We start from the raw sequence: 7,261 nt of genomic DNA on the forward strand, positions 1-7,261 counted from the left end.
TTACCCAGTCAGACCTGTCCAGGCCCGCCACAAAAACCCACCAAGCAGAACACTACAGCCCCTCACCCTTAGAACCAATCAGGGGATTTACTGACAGGTCGTTAAGAAAAGCTATCTTTTGGCTTGTGTATTTTTCTGCTTGCTCTTAGAAACTGTCAAGTTGTGATTTTCCTTAGCTAAGATTATGTTGTGGGTTTGGTCTATATAAGCCCTGAGTATATATGTCTGGAGGCTGTCTGATTTGTGTATGTGACCCCTGGCAGTCACAGGCAATTAAGCTCCATTATTAAAATTCTGCTTCTAAAATGATTAATGGTCTCATTTGCTGATTCTTGGTACAACAATAGCAATAGGATTGTATGTGAGACAGTGTAGCCAAGCAGCTTGTCGGGAAAGAAAAAAGAAACCAGAGCACCTAAGACTGCAGTCAAGGATGAGTTTTGGACTTGGAAATTAGGCTGCTCTTTCTAAGAACTGATCTAAGCAAGGAAACTAATTCCCATCCCTCCCCCAGAAAACAAGGTGGTATACAAGACAGATTGTGCCTTCCATGTTTTTGGGAATCTGTATGCTGGTTATAACACATTTTGGAATAACTGTTCCCTTGAAAAGCTAAAGTATTAGTGGATAAATGGAACTGGTGGCATGAAATGATCCCTACAATCAAAGGAAATAACATCAGTTGGAACTAAAGCCATTAATGGGAGCTCAGGCAACCCTAACACTCTAAAGGGTACTAGAGAACCCTGAGGGAATAGTTAAATAATATCTTGCAGGCCATCAAGCTGTCAGGGAAAGGGCACTCAATGTTAAGAGATTATCAACAATTTATCTTGTATGTATCTTATTGGTACATAGTTGTTTTCATGTCAGACAACTTAAGAAGGTGCTCCTTAAGAAGAGAGACTGTTGGTAGAAGCAGGACCTCCTCACTGCTCTGGCTTCCACCTTCCCCAATCCATGTAAAAAGTGGACTCTAAACAAACTTTGGAGCTGCAGAACCCACAAAATGACACATAGAAGTTAACCTCCCGCTGAGGACAGCCAGCAGGCCAGCAGGAATCAGCCAGCGCAGCACTCTGGGAGCCAAGCCCAGACCCACACAGAGGCTTTAGCTCCAGGGTGGGCCTGACCAGCCACTGGCCAGAGGGACTCCAGATCAGCAGCAGCTGTGGCTGTTTCCAGATTTATCAACACTTAGATGCAAAGGACAAAGTGAAAGGTCAGTGCAGTCTGGACTTTAGGACCCAGTAAGTGGCAGTGTGTGGCTTTTGCTCCTGGGGCGAGAAGCCGCTGAGACGCCAGCCCAGCCAGCCAGTACCACACAGCAGCTTCAGCTCCTAGCCTGCAGAGTGTAGGGGGACCAAGCGCCAGTCTGAGGGGTAATCACTCTTGCTTTAACCTGCTTGGATCTGGATTGCAGTCTAGGGTGGAGGTCCTGGGGTGTGTGTCCAGCTTGCCAGAGCATGTGGAGGCATCAGAGAGGGCACCTACCTAATACCTCCGGCAACTGAGAAAACCCCAGTGTTTGGGATGAAAGCTCCCCTGTCTGGTGGCATAGTCCTACTGTGGCAAAAAGCCCAGGGGTCAAGTGACTGAGGGGTGACATGACCAGGCAAAGGAAACAAAGCAGACAGAAGATTCCAACATTAGACTATTTTGGGGACAAAAAGGTGCAAAGAATGGAACAGGAGGAAGACAGTGAAGTCAGAACTCCTGCACCAAAAGCTTCGAAGGAAAATACGAGCTGGTTACAGGTCATAGAGGACCTTAAGAAGCAGATAAGAGAAGTGGAGGAAAAATTGGGAAGAGAAATGAGAACAATGCAAGAAAATTACGAAATGAGAGTCAACAGCCTGACTGAGGAACATACCACCTTAAAAAATAGACTAACTCAAATAGCAAAAGAGGCTCAAAAAGGCAATGAGGAGAAGAATGCCTTAAAAAGCCGAATTTGCCAGATGGAAAAAGAATCTCAAAGGCTCACTGAGGAGAATCATTGCTTCAGAATTAGATTGGAGCAAATGGAAGCTCATGACTTAATGAGAAATCAAGATGCTGTTAAACAGGTCCAAACAAATGAAAGAACAGAAGGCAATGTGAAATATCTCATGGGAAAAACCACTGACCTGGAAAATAGATCCATGACAGATAATCTAAAAATTATTGGACTACCTGAAAGCCATGATCAAAATAAGAAACTAGAAGTAATCCTCCAGGCCAGAGAGGGGCGGGGAGCCCGAGAGGACACCACGTGGGGGGCGGTTCCCAGACCGAGAGGGGACTAGAGCCGGAGCCATGGAGATGCGCAAGGAGTCGCAGCCGCCGCCGGAGTCGTAGGCGGAGGCGCAGCCCGAGCAGCAAGCGCAGCCGCCGCTCCCGCTGAGCTTGCCTCCTGCTGCCGCGGAATGGAACCTGCCTCCCAACGCTCCAGCCTGTATGGAGCGGCAGCTGGAGGCAGCTCGCTATTGGTCCGATGGCTCCCTGCTTCTGGGCGCATCCAGCCTCAGCGGCTGCGGCTGGGCTGGCTCCTTGTGGCTGTTCAAGGACCCCTGCTTGGCCCCCAACGAGGGCTTCTGCTCGGCCGGAGTGCAGACCGAAGCTGGGCTGTCGGACCTCGCCTGGGTGGGGGACTGGGGCATCTTCGTGGCCTCCAACTCGGGTGCTGTGGAACTGTGGGAACTGGATGAGGGTGACACTTATCGTCAACAAGTTCTGCAAATATGAACACGATGACATAGTAACCAGTGTCAGTATCCTGATGAATGGCACACAGGCCGTCAGCGGCAGCAAGGACTTCAGCATAAAAGTTTGGGACCTTGCTGTAGAGAAAGTGCTGCACTCATACAGAGCTCACTCTGGCGAAGTCTCCTGTGTTGCTGCTTGTCCCTACAAGGAATCTAAGTTCCTGTCATGCAGTGAGGACAATAGAATTTTACTTTGGGATATCCGGTGCCCCAAGCCAGCTACACATATTGGCCAAAGTGCCTCCCATCACCTTCCTACCTCACTGGCTTGGCATCCTCAGAAGGAAAAAGTTTTCACTTTTGGTGATGAGAATGGCACGGTCTTCCTTGTGGACATCAAGAACCCTAAAACTATCCTCTCCTCCTCTGTGCACTCCCAAAGTGTCACAAGGCTGGTGTTCTCACTAGACAGTTTTCCCCTCCTGGCATCCATCAGTGAAGACTGTTCTGTAGCTGTGCTTGACTCTGGCCTTACAGAGGTGTTCAGAACCCGAGCCCACAGAGACTTTGTGAGAGATGCTACGTGGTCCCCATTCAACCACTTTCTGCTCACCACTGTGGGCTGGGACCATCAGGTCTTCCACCACACTGTGCCCACAGAACCGATTCCAGTTCCTCTTCCTGGGGGTGCCAGCAAGTAGACTGGCTGGGAGGCAAAAAAGGCCAAACTCTTACAAATCCAGACCCACCAGCCCTGGGTTTGTGAGAAGACAAGTCCTGTGTGTGGCAGGTTTGATTTGTTAGAGCCGAGCAGTTGAGGCACCACGCTTCTCTGCCTGGGATCTCGTAGAGACATGAGACAGCCATTTATTTTTTTAGATTATATTTAAATTTTTAAACAAAGATAATCAGGACCTGCTCCCACATCTAGTTACCTCCCCTTGTTCCTCCTCCTTCCCAGAAAGTACATTAAGGGGTAGAGAAGTGCCTCTTCATTTCCCTCCGGTGTCGAGGAATTTGCAAAATCCTGGGAGTGCCCTTTGGGGTTTTTAGTTGTTGTAATTATAGATCTGAGACAGAAACGGAAAACTCTTTTAAAAGCCTTTCCCACCTTGGGTTATGCTAGGACAACCTCTTGCCTCAGTCACTTGAGGTGGTTTCTTTCCCTTAATATGAATTCTTCCTTAGCTGAGCAGGAAGGAAAAAGGTCTGTTTTTCCTAGTTTGTTGGGACCCCCCTCCCCTAGTGCAGCCTCAGCACTCAGATTCCTTGCTACCTTCTTGCCCTAATCTAATCCTAAGAGACTAGTTCTAGTGTTTTCTTTTGGCTAGATGCCAGAGGGGATGGCTTAGACTTGGTTTGGGGACATCCAGAGGGATTTGAGAAGAGAATGGGAGGTGGGGGTGAGACAGAAAACTGACAAACCAGAGGGGAGAGCTTTGGGATCTGCTCCTCTGATACCAAATTGCCCTGACCACCATCTCTTGAGATATCTCAGCTTTCAGGAGTTGGCTTGTGTGGTTGGGGTCATGTCAGTGATATAGATTCCATTACCAAGAGCCATCCCAGTGGAGAATCTTAGACGATTTGGTGAAATAAAATTCTTTGTTTGGGTTCTGTTTTGTGTGTAAAAAAAAAAAATGGAAGTAATCCTCCAGGAAGTTCTCAAAGAAAATTGCCCTGATGTTTTAGAACCAGAGGGCAAAATCAGAGGTTGAAAGAATCCACTGATCCACTCCTGAAAAAGATCCCAAAAAGAAAACTCCTAGGAATATTATAGCCAGGTTCTGGAATTCCCAGATTAAGGAGAGAATATTACAAGCAGCCAGGAAGAAACAATTTGAATATTATGGAAACACAATCAGGATCAAAACACAGGATCTGGCAGCTTCTACACTAAGGGATCGAAGGGCTTGGAATATGATATACCGGAGGTCAAAGGAGCTATACTGAATTACTTATCTTCCCAGTAAGGGTGGGTGACAAGGGAGGAAGGGAATGAATCTGGAATTCAAAGTTTTAAAATCAAATATTCAAATATATATATATATATACACCATTATTAATACTATTTTACATGTAATTGGGAGATAAGATATACAGGCACTGGGGCATAGAGATCCACTGGAAAAGTTGAAAGAGGTATGGGAGAAAATATGGGAGAGAGCAGATTGGAGGAGGGGATATCCTGTGGGACTGCAATTAACCTGCAGAATAATCTCCAACTTCTTATTAGAACTCTTGAACTAGATATCCTGTACACATCTGAAACTCGACGTGTCCAAAACTCATTTTCTTTCCCACAAACTCTTCCTTCTTCTCAACTTTCTTATTTCTGTTGAGGACAACACTGCAATCTAATTCCCAGGTTTGAAATCTAAGTGTCATCCTTGACTCTTCTCTCTCTCTCTCTCTCTCTCAACCCTACCCCCAACCTCCATCCAATCTGTTGCCAAGTCTTGTTGACTTTACCTTCACAACAACTCTCATCTCTGCCCCTTCTCTCCTTTGACACTGCCACCACCCAAGTCTAGACCTTCACATCATGCTTGGACTATTTCATGGTGGTTGGTTTTCCTTCCTTAAATCTCTTCCCAGTTCCAGCCATTCTCCACTCAGCTCTCAAATTAATTTTCTTAAAGTACAGATCTTACCATGTCACCTCAACCTCTATTCTAATTCTGTCTACTCCAGTGGGTCCCTATTGCCTGTAGCATCAAATATAAAATATACCATTATTCAAAATCATTCACAACCTGGCCCATTCCTACCTTTGCAGTTTTCTTTCACCTCATTCCTCACCAAGTTCTCTGCCATCCAGTGACTCTGTGTCTCTTTGTTGTTCTTTGAACAAAGAGGTTCCACTCTCCCACTCCAGCATATTTACTGGCTATCCCCTATGCCTGGAACTCTCTCCCTCCTCATTTCAGTCTCCTGGCTACTCTGGTCTCTAAATTGCAGCTAAAATATCAGCTTCAAGGAGAAGTTTTTCCAGATCCTTTTGACCATAGTATCTCTCTCCTCTCTCTCTCTCTCTCTCTCTCTCTCTCTCTCTCTCTCTCTCTCTCTCTCTCTCTCTCTCTCACTCTGTCTGTCTCTCTCTTCTCTATGTCTCTCTGTCTCCCTCTCTCTTGTCTCTCTCTGTTTCTCTCTGTCTCTGTCTCTCTCTGTTTCTCTCTGTCTCTGTCTCTCTCTGTTTCTGTCTGTCTCTCTGTCTCTGTCTCTCTATCCCTCTGTCTCTCTCTCTCTGTCACTATCTGTCTCTGTCTCTCTCTTTCTCTGTCTCTCTCCCTTTGTCTCTCTCTCTTTCTCTCTCTCCTTCCCTTTATCCTTTTCCTCTCCCCTCCTGGCAAACTCTTTTCTGTTCCATGCTAAGGTCACAGTTCATTCCCACCATGGGTACACCAGTGGGTACAATGAACAGAACCAGTGAGGCAAAGTGACATCCTTGCCTTTCTTTTCCTCTCTTTTATTTCTGGTGACAGTATTTTTGTTACTTTTTTATCTCAATCGGCAGCACTTTTAGGTACCAGTGGTGATCTCCAAACATCTTCTAGATGCTTTTGGGAATTTTAGTCATGGCAATAAGATTGCATGTAAGATAGTGTAGAGAACCAGCTTTGCAGGAAAGCCCAGAGAAACCAGAGTACCTAAGACTGGAACCCAAGGAGGGGTTTTGGACTTGGGACTTAGGACTGCTTTTTATAAGGACTGAGCTAAGCAATGAACCTAATCCCCATACCTCCCCAGAGACCAAGGTGGTATACAAGAAAGATTGTGCTGTTTTTATGTTTGTTATACATTTTGAAGAAAATGTTTCTTTAAAAGCTAAACTGATAGTGGATAAATGGTACTGGTGTGCATGAAATGATCTTTACAATCAAAGGGAACAGCATCAGTTTGGACTATAGCCATTGACAGAGAGCCCTGGCAGCCCCAACACCCTTAGATAACCCTTGTGTGAGTAGGGAAATAATATCTCCCAGGCCTGCAAGCAGTTAAGGCCAGAAGAGTCAATCTTATGAGATTATCTACAATTTATCTTGAATGTATCTTATTGGTACATGGTTGTTTTTATGTTAGAGAACATTACATCTTTTTTGTTACATTACATTTTTATGTTAGAGATCATCTATTGCAAGGAGTTCCTTAAGAAGAGAGACATTCTTTGTATTCATGAAGCTTAACACAGTGACTGGCACATAGTGGATCCTTGATAAATGGTTGGTGACTGACAGACTGACAATGATTTTGAGATATATAAGAAGACTGAGGTAATTGCAAAATAGATTCAATGGAATAAAAGGAAATTAGAGCTTGGAAGAATCTGAAACATGGTTTGCAAGTAATAAAGCATAAGGCTAAGAAATATACTATGTTTGAAAGAGAGTGAAATATTGAATCATTATAAAGACAAATGAAATTCTGTCATTTGAAGAGATTGATCGGAGGTAAAGCAGGATTGGTGACTGAAAGGCAATTTAAAAAATTAGTAATTTACACTGACAAAATGTAGATAAGAAACTCAGCCAATAGGACAAGAAATGTACAAAGGTTCTCTTAAAAGTAAAAAG

At 44.9% G+C, this 7,261-nt stretch overlaps 1 pseudogene; it reads left to right on the plus strand.

Moving 5' to 3' along the window:
- Positions 1–2,283: 2,283 nt before the first annotated feature.
- On the plus strand, positions 2,284–4,304 carry LOC138176909 (methylosome protein WDR77 pseudogene; annotated as a pseudogene).
- Positions 4,305–7,261: the final 2,957 nt, after the last annotated feature.

The sequence above is a fragment of the Petaurus breviceps genome, unplaced genomic scaffold, assembly GCF_028583685.1.
Source record: "Petaurus breviceps papuanus isolate PSGF00001 unplaced genomic scaffold, PetGlider_PUasm1.0 90294, whole genome shotgun sequence".
In the NCBI taxonomy this organism is placed as follows: domain Eukaryota; kingdom Metazoa; phylum Chordata; class Mammalia; order Diprotodontia; family Petauridae; genus Petaurus; species Petaurus breviceps.